This window comes from Silene latifolia, chromosome X (assembly GCF_048544455.1).
Source record: "Silene latifolia isolate original U9 population chromosome X, ASM4854445v1, whole genome shotgun sequence".
Lineage (NCBI taxonomy): Eukaryota > Viridiplantae > Streptophyta > Magnoliopsida > Caryophyllales > Caryophyllaceae > Silene > Silene latifolia.
In genome coordinates, this window is record NC_133537.1 from 112,629,055 (window position 1) to 112,640,991 (window position 11,937).

Genomic DNA, 11,937 nt, shown 5'->3' on the forward strand with positions numbered 1-11,937 from the left:
ATCGGCAAATTTTGGAAGGCAAAGTGAAGGATCTAGCTTCATTTGTTAACCACCCATATTGGTCGTCAAGAGTGTTGTGCTTGACCCACTTGAACTTGTGAATCATGGTGTCCATATCAAAAAGATGGCCTCCTTTAACCGGCACATAAGTGTTGTTTTTGTTGAAATCCTGGTTAAAATGCCTAGCCAAATGGGTAACTAGTCCTCCATTGACAATAAAGGCGGTGCCTTCTTTGCCACAATCGACATTAAGCCATCGTTCAACCAAAAGTCTTAGAGCATTGTATGGCTTGGTAAATTCCCTCCCAATGTTGAAGGCCGACTCAAGAAGAATACAATCGAGTTTGGTAAGATGGTTTGTGCCATTTTTAGCTATCAAAGTATTCCAAATGACCTTATGCCATACTCTAATGCCCGGATGGTGGACTAAGAGAGCACGACAATCATGAAAGCGTATGAATTTCTTTCCGGAAATTGCCATCCAAAGAGGAGCGGGGTCATACTTGATAAGAGTCTTTGTATATTTCGGGTTATCACTAAGGCCTAATATCTTACCCAATTCGCCATAAGTTATGCGTCTATCAACATTTTCAAGATGAAACTCGATGTTGGTTCGAGTCTCCACTCTTGTGACTTTCAAAGAACTTAAAAATTCCAAGGTGAGGGAGGGGTATGTTAATTCTTTCATTGTAAACAATTTACCCAATCCCATAGACTCAAAGAAGGTTTTGGTTTGTTCAAGAACACCCAATTTTGACAATGCATCTTCACAAATAAACTTAGTAGGCATGATGGTTTTCTTAGCAAAGAGAATGAATTTCTCCCTATGAGAGTCGGAAGTGAAAGTTACCTCCGGATAATTGGATAATTGTTCAATGACCGGAGTTGTTGATGTTGTAGCTTCCATAGGGGGACCTTGTTGTTGAACCTCCAACCTTGCCTCATGGACTACCAATGCCTTTGACAATTGTTTTGCTTGAAGAGCTAGTTGCCTTTTGGAAAGTGTCTTCTTTGGGGGTGTCTTGTTGCCTCCTTTAGTTCATGCCATTCTCCTTTGCTTGATTACACCAATGAGAGATTGAAATCTTCAATTTTTAGTTATACCTAAATCGATTTAGGATGAATGAATGTTGCTTTGTATCCTAAAAATCGACTCAAAGGTTGAAGATTTTGGTGTTTGAATCACTTGTTGCAAAAGGAGTGATTAATTTTTGTTGTGAGGCAGTTTGGATTTGATTTGGTTGAATTTGGTTGAGGAAATTTGATTTTGTTGATGGAGAGGATGAGGGTTTTTGGGGTTTTTGGTTACTGTTTGTATGTTGAAGAAATGAGAATGAATGGGAGAAAAAGGGTTTAAATCAACCGTTATATATGAAAGTGAAGAGGAGGACGAGCGGACCAGGTGTCGGGACGCTCGGATCCTCAATGTTTGGCTCAGGAAAAGACGCCACATGACGAGCGTCTTGCTTCTAAGACTAGCGGATTCTTTGTGGAGGGACGAGTGTCTTTCTGGGTGGACGCTCAGATTTCTTTACAGAGAAAATCCCAGATTTTTGCTATTGAAAAGACGAGCGTCTTTTGTGAAGGACGACCGTCCAGAATGAGACGAGCGGATTCTCAGCCGAGGTTCTTGGATTCTTTTACAGACCAGTTTTTTGTATTTTGCAGCTCTACCAGATGAGCGTCTGGTGACTTTGGACGCTCGGGTTCTTCAGGACGAGCGGATTGTCCATTTGGCCGCTCAAATTCCTCGTTGACCACACGAATTCAGGTCCATCCGTGGGTACATCGTAACCCGTGTCATTTTCATTCTTCAATTCTCGTGTTCTTCATTGTAGAGGCCCTACAAAGGCATGAATAGCCTAGGCAATTGCTATCCCCACACTAAGGTAAAGCACTACACATCAATAAAATCATAAGTCCCTCCCTCACTTCTCTCAAAATAATGAATTTCTTGATTAAGGCACAAAAATATAAATCCAAAAATGACAAAAATGCAATGTAATAATTGAAATACAAGTTAGAGAGTTAAAATATTTACAAATGGTGGTTTAGGGAGGACTCCACCAAACTCTCATCCAATGTGAGATGTCAAGGGGGCATGTTCAAGGTGTTGTTTATGTTACTCAACACCACTTTTGTATGCTTGAAAAGCATTCACTTGCTCATTTGTTCCCCTACATTCACTTTGGTCATGTCCCAAAGTTCCACAATTCTCACATATCCCACTTGGGAGTGATGAAGATGCCACCATGGCATTAACATGATGCTTTGGTGATTTTGAGGCTTCTTCAAGCTTAGCCAAGGCCTTCTCAAACTTCAAGTTGATGGTATCAATATGAGCACTAAGTTCAGCACCCAATTGAGTAATAGAGTCCATTTCATGCTTTCCTCCTCTAGTAGCCTTGCGAGGTATACTATATTGTGAATTATAGACCGCCATTTCCTCAATCTTATTCCAAGTTTTATTATCGTCAACTTCGGTGAACATACCATTTGATCCCATGTTGAGAATGTTTCTTGAGTCTTCATAAAGACCATTCCAAAATTGTTGTACCAAGAACCACTCGCTAAGTCCATGATGAGGACATGAGCGATAAATTCCTTTGAATCGCTCCTAAGCTTCATACAAAGATTCTTCATCCCTTTGCTTAAAACCCGTAATTTGAGCTCTTAGCATGTTAGTCTTTTCCGGAGGGTAGAATTTTTTGTAGAAAGCTAGAGCCAACTTCTTCCAAGAGTCAATTCCAAGAGTAGCCTTATCAAGGCTTTTCAACCATTGTTTCGCGGTGCCAACTAGAGAAAAAGGAAATAAGACCCATCGAATTTGGTCTTAAGTCACTCCGGTTTGTGAAATCGCATCACAATAGACACAAAAAGTTTCCATGTGGGAATGAGGGTCTTCACTAGGCATCCCCCCAAATTGGCTTCTTTCGACTAATTGGATAAATGCGGATTTTGCAATGAAATTTCCGGTTAAGTTTTGTAATGTGGGAGTTCGATTGGGTAGGTTCTCCTCGGTTGGTACAAAATGTGATGACAACTTAGGCATTGTGGGTTGATTGTGTGATTGATTTTGTGTTGGGTTCTCCTCACCTTCTCTTGCAAAAGGGTTGATAAACTCAATAGTGTTTGGTTGAATATCTACAACCTCATCAATACCTCTCAAAGTATTTCTAGCAAGTCTTATATTGGTTGTTAAAGTCCTTTCAATTTCGTGATCAATAGGTAACAAGTTACCTTGTGATCTTCTAGACATGGAATATATCAAACAACTTGAAAACAATTAGAACAAACCTTAAGGAGTTTTACTTCCCCAAGGCAAAGAAAGACACAACTAATAACAACCAAAGAAAATCAAATCAAGTTAACACCGTCCCCGGCAACGGCGCCATTTTTGGTCGTTCCGCTTTGAGCTTAGATTTCGGTTACTTGTCGTTAGGAGCACCTAGACCAAAACAATATTTATAACTTCACAAACAACTCTAATAATAGTAAAGAGGCAAGTAAAGGTTGGATCCCAAGGGACGGGTATTAATGTAGGATTTTCGATTGCAAGTAGTGGTGTCTAGGGGTGTCACAATTTGGGTTGAGATAAGAATATCACTAAACTAAATAATAATTAAAGTAAACAAGTAAGATGACTAAAATGATATGTAAACAATTGATTAAAAGCACTAGGGTGTCATGGATTCATAGGGGGTTCATGGGAATTTATAATACAAACATATTCTCAAATTATAAGCAAGCAATTATTGTTGTGCTAGGATCGAGTTAGTTTATATCTTACAATCCTAGGAAGGTTTCGGTCCCGGAGCCGAATCGATTAGATTGTACAACACCTACAAGTCGACTTAATCCTCCCTACTCAACTATATGCATGGTCTAATGAGTCTCAAGTTGGTTTATGTCTTACAAGTCTCATTGAAAAGGTAAGTGATGGGTAAAAAATGCAAGGATTCATAGGCTCGCATTTCATCAAACATAACATGTGGATAAGTTGAGATCACAACAAGCAAGCAAATAAATTATGAAAACATATTAAATTAAGCATGAATTATCCACCATGTTGGTTTTCCTTAATTACCCATTAACCCTAGTTAAGGAAACTACTCAGTCATTATCAAGTTTAACATGTTAACAAGGTTGTCAATCATATTAACAAAGCAAAACATGATGAATAAATGAAGATGATTAACAATAACTATAGTGGGGATTAGGTGCACAAATTAGGGTTACTAAGGGCTTAAATGACAATTAAGTCCTTGAGGAATCGCTTCTCTCAAGAAAAGTCGGGTCTCCTTTTAGCTAGTCATTCAAAAATATGCGCATCTCGAATGAAGAAAGAAGAGGACGTGTCTCTCTGGAGGAAACTCCGAGCGTCCAAGGGTCGGGACGGGTGGATTGGCGAGCTTCTGGACGAGCGGCCTGGTGGTTTGGACGAGCGTCCTGGGGAGCTGCTGGACGGGCGTCCTGGTGATTGAGATGCTCGGATCTTGGCTCAGCTTCCATTTCTTCTTTTCTTCTTCTCTTCTTCCAACAATCCTCCGGGATTTTGTCGGGGATGCAAGGATCTTCTTCATCATTGCCCATCTACTAAATTATGTAGAAATGCCTTCTAGTCTTGTCTTATCTTTGATGCTTGGTCATTAGATTCGATCAATTTAGCTCTATTTTGCCATGAAAATGCAATGTTTGCACTCCTCTCCTACCAAGGAAACAAAACCTCAAAGAATATGCAAAACAAAGGACTAAAGATAGTAAATGACCCAAATATGCACTAAAAAGCATAGGAACGAGGTTAATTCGGGGACTAAATATGCTCAAATATTGATCACATCATTCTCTCACATTGCTATCAAATCCAAAGGGCTAGAGTCGTCAGATTGCAGAGTTCCTTACACCTTTGAGACCGTCGTATTGTGGGTATGATCCTAGTACAGATTTTATGTTAACTCGTTAGTTTTTGGTTAAACCCTAGTTGGGTAATTTAGGGATTTTTGGGAGTATTGTTTATTATGAATTGTGATTGCATGATTATATGTTGATAAGAGGTGATTTCGTAGAGGAGCGCTTTTGATCTGTTGTTGTGTTGATTTGTGGTGATTGCATTCAAGGTAGGGTTTCCTACTCAGTTATTGTATACATGATTATGAGATGGTTATTGGTTGTTGGCATGTGATTATATCGTAATTGATTTCGGTATTATTTATAATGTAATTTGTTGTTGTTATTGTTGTATGTGGTTCACGAGGTGCGCCCTCGACTGAGTGGAGTCACTTTCGGGAGTAGCTTCACGCCCTTGATTCGCCCTTTGTAGTTCCCGTCACAAAGGGGATGTGCACATTAAGAAACATGGGTTGTTCGCTCGATGGAGATGAGCGGGGCTTAGGTGGGAATGGCTGCGGTCCCCCACTGGCGGAGTGGATTACTGGTTGCGATTGGTAATCTGGCAGGGCTACACCTTCAGGCTAGCCAGATGATTGGTGATGTCACGATGTTGGAGGATTGTGATTGTGTACTTGTTGTTGTATTATCTTATATTGTGAATGCAGTAACTGGCCCCGTTTAATTGTTTTGAAAACGGTGGTGATCTATTCGGGGATTGTGAGCAGTTATTGAGGAGGTATGACTTGGATGCGCGAGGGTTAGCTGGGGATGAGTCACCATGAGTCAGCTAGTAGTCTTCCGCTGTTGTGTCGAGATACTTTTATTTAGTTTAGATGGGTTTTTTGTTTGGAACACTTGTATCGTATTTATTAGTTTTGTTTTACTTGTAATCACTTAAACTATTTATTTAAAGTGCGTTCTTTGATGGTCTATTTTATTTACCTTGCCTCGGGCATCCGAGATGGTAGCATTTTCATACATTAGGTGGTCTTGGTAAGGCACCTTGGTGTATGGGGGTGTTACAAAGTGGTATCAGAGCGACGATTTTGGAACCTCTAACAAATGAATCTAATGAACTTAGAAAGTCAAACTAAAATGAACCCGGGTAGGAGTTGCTAGGAGCTAATGCAAAGACTTGGGAGACGTCCTAAAGTCGCGAACTTGCCCTACAACTTTGAACCGGTCACTATGGGATGTTATGGGGATCGCTATGTGTTTACTAATGTTCAATTGAATATGTTGGATGGATAAATATGTGGTTGGATGGAGCATGTGACGGAAAAAGGTGAAAGTAATTATATATGATAATATGATTTGTGGTTAAGCATCTTGTATGGTGAAATGATTTATAATGTGGCAATATTAGTAACATGTGAATAGGAGATATTGTATATGTATGTTTTACTTTGACGAAAAGTTATAACGTTAAAGGCATGTGGGTATATAGAATCGTCAGCATGACTCGATCGAGTGGGGGTAACTCGATCGATTATGGTGGACTCGATCGAGTGGGCTAAGCTCGATCGAGTGGGTATATGTGTACGATGGGCACTAGCTGCTGTTTTGTGCAACTCGATCAAGTAAGGGGAGTACTCGATCGAGTGTCGGCTACTCGATCGAGTACGTATGTGACTCGATCGAGTATGTTGTTACGTCAGTTCTGGTCAGGTTCTTGAGTTGGGGTACTCGATCGAGTGACCTCTACTCGATCGAGTAGGTTATGTGCGGGTCATATTTGCTTTGAGCCGTAGGCTATGTGCTTACGTTTCTCTCTCCTCTTATAGCTCAAAGATATGCCGGAAAGAGGTCTACTATGTATGCTAGGGATCAGGAGATGAGTGTGGATGAGATTGCCAAGATGCTTGAGCATCAGGATGCGGTTACCGAAGCTCTTAAGAGGTTTGGAAAAGATAAGGATGCCGGGATAGACTTTGCCATGATGAGCACTAAGATATCCCAGTTCAACCCAAGGAACTATATGGGTATAGGTGCATCGATTTTGCTCGACAATCGGCACCGAGAGATGGAGAATATCTTGGGAGTGGTACATTCTCCCGAAGAGTTTAAGGCAGAACAAGCTGCATTCTACCTGAGAGATCCAGCGGGGGAGTGGTGGGACAAAGTGAGAGAGAGTGCCTTAAACCTTTATCTTAAGCAGGGTAAGTCTGCTATTCCATGGACTGAGTTTAACAGAGCTATGATTAAGGAGTTCGTTCCGGAGCATGTTCGTAGTAAGTTACGGGAGGAGTTCGATTCTTTCAAGATGACCTCAGATATGACTGTGGCGGAGTATTATCATAAGTTCAATGAGAAATCGAGATATGCTGAGGATATGGAGCTTAATCAGGAGAATTTAGCACTTCGGTTTGATAAGGGGTTGACTTATCAGATCATGGAGAAGCAACCGGTCGGGGTCCTTACAGATGTTAAGGATGTTTTTGAGAGAGCAGGATGAGCTGAGAGGTTGGTCGAAATGGCCAAGGAAAACAAAGAGAAGGGTCTGGAAAAGAGAAAGGATGAGAGTGAGGGCAGTGGTCAGTCTAGTTACAATAAGGGTAACCACAACCAAGCAAGGGCTTATTCATCGGGATCGGGTTTCAGTGATGGATCTTCTTATGGTCGTGGTCGAGGTACTAGTAACAATTGGAGTATCTCGTGTTTCAACTGTGGCGGTATGAGCCACAAGAGGCATGAGTGTACTGGTGCCGGGGGGAAAGGTTTTCAGAGGCCATCACAGGGGAGCTTTTCGCAGGGTCCGACACAAAGCTATGCTAGCAACCGACCAGCTGGGTCATGGAATAACCAGGGAGGGCAGAGTAACAAAAACGGTGGATTCAACCGCAATGGCGGTAATTATTATCAGAAACCGGCGGCTAACAACAATCAGGGGTAAGGTGCCAAGCCTTCTACTTCAGCTGGTACAGTGGAAGGGGGTGGACAAAATATCAGTGGCAAACTGTTTATAATGGACAAGAAAGCTGCGGAGGATGATGCGCACGTGATCAGCGGTACCTTTCTTGTTAATGATGTTTCTACCATTGTTTTGTTTGATTCGGGGGCGTCACACTCTTTTGTATTGTCGGGTCATGCTAAGTCTATGGGTTAGGGAGATTTTGAATATGTAAAAGATGAAGTTTTTACACCGTCGGGTGAGTCAGTGTCTTGTGGGAGGTTATATAAGGGGGTATCCATGATAGTTGTGCAGGTTGATCTTCCAGTGGATTTGTTAGAATTTTCTATGGATAATTTTGAGATGATAGTTGGGATGGATTTTTTAGGTAAGTACAAGGCTAGAATAGACTGTCACTAAAAGAAAATCTCTTTGAGAGGTCCTAAGGGAGTTAGTGTGTTTTATCATGGGTTTGTTGTCAAACCGAAAGTCAAAGTGATTGCAGCGGTGACATTGAAGTCTTACTTGAGAAAGGGGTGTCCTTTGATTCTATGCCATGTGAAAGATCATAGTATGGTAGAGTCGATGACAGATGCAATACCAGTGGTGGGAGAGTTTCCTAATGTTTTTCAAGAGGAGATACCAGGTTTACCACCAAAGAGAGAGATAGGCTTCAGTGTGGAATTGAAACCAGGGACGGGATAGATCTCTAAGGCCCCGTACCGCATGGGTCCTAAGGAATTAGAGGAGCTGAAGAAATAGTTGGATGATTTGATAGAGACGGGGTACATTAGACCTACTGTATCGCCGTGAGGAGCACCAGTTTTGTTTGTGAAGAAGAAAGATGGGAGTTTGAGGTTGTGTACCTACTATAGGGAGCTGAATAATGTTACAATGAAGAACAAATATCCTTTACCAAGGATACATGATCTTTTTTACCAGTTGAGTGAGGCTGGAGTCTTTTCAAAGATTTATATGAGATCGGGGTACCATCAAGTGAGGATTCGGGATGAAGACATACCAAAGATAGCTTTTTGATTGAGGTATGATCACTATAAGTATATGGTGATGCCGTTTGGGTTATCTAATGCGCCGGCAGTGTTTATGGATTTGATGAATCGGGTTTTCAGTAAGTTCTTGGAGCAGTTCATGGTGGTGTTTATAGATGACATTTTAGTCTATTTCAAGACTAAGGAGGAGCACGAGGAGCGTTTGAGGTTGGTGTTGCAAACTCTGCGCGACAACAAGTTGTATGCTAAGTTGTCTAAGTGTGAGTTTTGGTTAGAGAAAGTGGCTTTTCTGGGTGATGTGATTTCTAAAGAGGGTTGTAGATACCCAGTATCTGCTGAGACTCCAATAAACACCCGATGATTATCGGACTACAACATGCTTAGGAATCGCGGCGTTTGATCGACAGTTTGTGTACAACTTTGCGTCGGAAAACATAAAACGATTTCGAAAATAAAACTTTTCAAAACTTTTCAAAAGTACCTGGAGTGTTTAATGCATGATGAAGGGGTCGCGATGACACTAACTAGAGTCAAAACTGATACGTGCGATTTATATAGTCCTTTTAGCCTAATTTATGCACGTATCTTTATGTTTTTATCGTGGTTTTATGCTATGAAATGCCCCGAATATGCTACTTTGGTGTATTTTGTCTTAATTGCAGGGATGGACCATAAAGTAGTGAAATCAAGCCATTTGCCGTCCGTTTTGCATGCATTTGGAGGAAGAGTAGATTTGGAGCGGGAAATATAGCTGTCTTGGGATGCGTGAAGGTGTTTCGGGAGCTAAAAGGGCAAGTCAAAGTCAAACTAACGTGAATTATGAGCTGCTGAAGTCAAGATCCACTCGATCGAGTGCTTTTCTACTCGATCGAGTGGTTTAGGATTCAATAATCAGTCGATCGAGTTGTTTATTCATTCGATCGGCCAGTTCTTTTTATGCCTTTACTCGATCGAATGATTTAGTTGGTCGATCGAGCGGTTTCTGGCTGGGTTTGCTCGATCGAGTGGTTTTATTCCACTCGATCGAGTGGATTTTGCTACGAGCTGGGCTTTTTAGGTTTAATTCCGTCATTAGGTTTAGCTAATCCTATTTTCTTATAAATAGGAAGTCAGTATGTCATTATAAAGGCTCTCACACACTTTTACTTCGTTCCCTTTCTCTCTGGTTCGAATATACTGCTACTGTTACTTTGTTCTTAATTTCCGGATCAATAATTCAGTGTTAATTCTTTCTCTTCTTCTTTAATTATTATTTATGTTTATTGTTCTTCCTTTATTTCTCGTTTCCCCTTTATTTATGTCTAGCTAATCCCGTAGTATGTTAGGATTAGGGAATCCGTGGTAGCATGTTTTAATTGACTTGAATAGATTAGTCTTGCGATAAGAATTGTATTAGGCAATTTAATTGTTATCCGGTCGAATGAATGCATGCGGGAGACCAATAAATTTAGTTAACCCCGACCTGGATCGAAAGATTGGAAAGGAAGGCTTACTTAATTACAATAGGGTATTGTAGTGAGGACGAAAGTTAAGCTATTTACGCTCTAGGGCGGTTTAAGGACCGAAAGGTGACGACCATAGCTCTTCTTATCAGTAGTCTAATCGCCTTAGTATTTCCGATAGTATAGCTGCCACGGTGGACCGATTCCTAGCATATTCCCTTCTCTTTATTGTTAAATCCTTCTATTTTTATCTCTCCTTCCTTAACCTCTTAATAGTTTTAGTCAATACAATCAAAACCCCCACTTCTGTGACACCCTGACAGACCGAATTAAACAGATAGATAGCAACTTAGCCTCCCTATGGAGATCGACCCTACTTACCGCTGACTTCTGTTAGTAGTACTTAGCTATTTATTTTTGGTACGAAACGACAGTATCAAAAACCGACACCGGACCAAAAACCGACTCAAAATTAAAATCCCGACTCCAACAACGAGTCAAGCCGAGTCAAACACAAAAAATAAACCATTCAAATGCTTCCATGTTAATATTTCCCGGGATCATGCATGGTCAAGTACCAAACATGTGCATACAAATCCTAGGATAGAACAAATCATGATTGCATTTGTGTGAAAGCGACAAGACACATCGAAGACGTGCGACGTGGCTCGCGCCTCTTTGAGCAGCCCAGGTGGCCACGTCGCTCAAAACTCACATAACCACTCATTTTCCTATAAGTACCCCTCAAATGCCACCATTTGAGAGGTACGCGAGTGTCCGCCCCCTCTTTTCTCCCTTAAAATTCTAGACTCGACTTCCTAAGTCACAATCCGACACGTGTTTACGACCTACCGATCGTAAACACAAGCCTTACATATTGTTTGGTACCGTCATCGTGCATTAAATCACTTGACCGACCATTTCTACCACTACACCATCATTAAACTTAACATAACACTCTTTTTACTTACTAAAACGGTTTTAAACCGAGTCTTTTCGGACCAAACGAGTTGATACACTTACGTCGGTTTCTCGCCATAAGCCAATCATGTAAGTATGAGGGTGTAAAAATCCTTTTTTATCATGTTTTTACTTATTTCACGACTATAGCATGCTAAATCATGCATAACATGGTCCAAAACATGGGAAGAATAAGCCAAAACCGGATTTTTGGTTGAGGTAGAGGCTACATACGTAGCAGATAGGCTCGCGACTAAAGGACCCTGCCCAGTCTTAAGTCCAAACCGTGTTTGGTCTCTTCATCTCCCTTATTTTAATTTTCATATTTGTAAATGCTTTTACCATACCAAGTATTTTCAAACCATTTTTATAAGTTTTAACCATAAAACATTTTTCATCCTTGGTTCTTAATACCATGACGGTTTAATCTGTGTTTCGGTGATAATATTTTGTTAATTACATTTAAAAGGTATTTTAAAGCCTTTTATTTCATTTCTTTACATTATGGAAGGTATTTTGAAGCCTTTCATCATTCTTTACATTTTCAAAATAAATGTATTAGTCACCAACACAAAGTCATCCTTGGTTCTACATACCATGTCGGATTTTAAACCGAGTACGATGATGAGTATCGACTAATTATATTCAAATGAACTTAAAACAATTAGTTCATATTCATTTTCAAAACTATTCATGTCAAGCTTACAAAGTCGAACCCGACATCGAGCATCGTCAAAACAATGAC

At 40.6% G+C, this 11,937-nt stretch overlaps 1 non-coding gene across 1 annotated transcript; it reads left to right on the forward strand.

Annotated features, from left to right (window-relative positions):
* Window positions 1-2,573: 2,573 nt before the first annotated feature.
* LOC141624009 (small nucleolar RNA R71) lies at window positions 2,574-2,680 on the forward strand. Its single transcript, XR_012533821.1, has one exon. It is a non-coding gene; the product is annotated as a small nucleolar RNA R71 (small nucleolar RNA).
* Window positions 2,681-11,937: the final 9,257 nt, after the last annotated feature.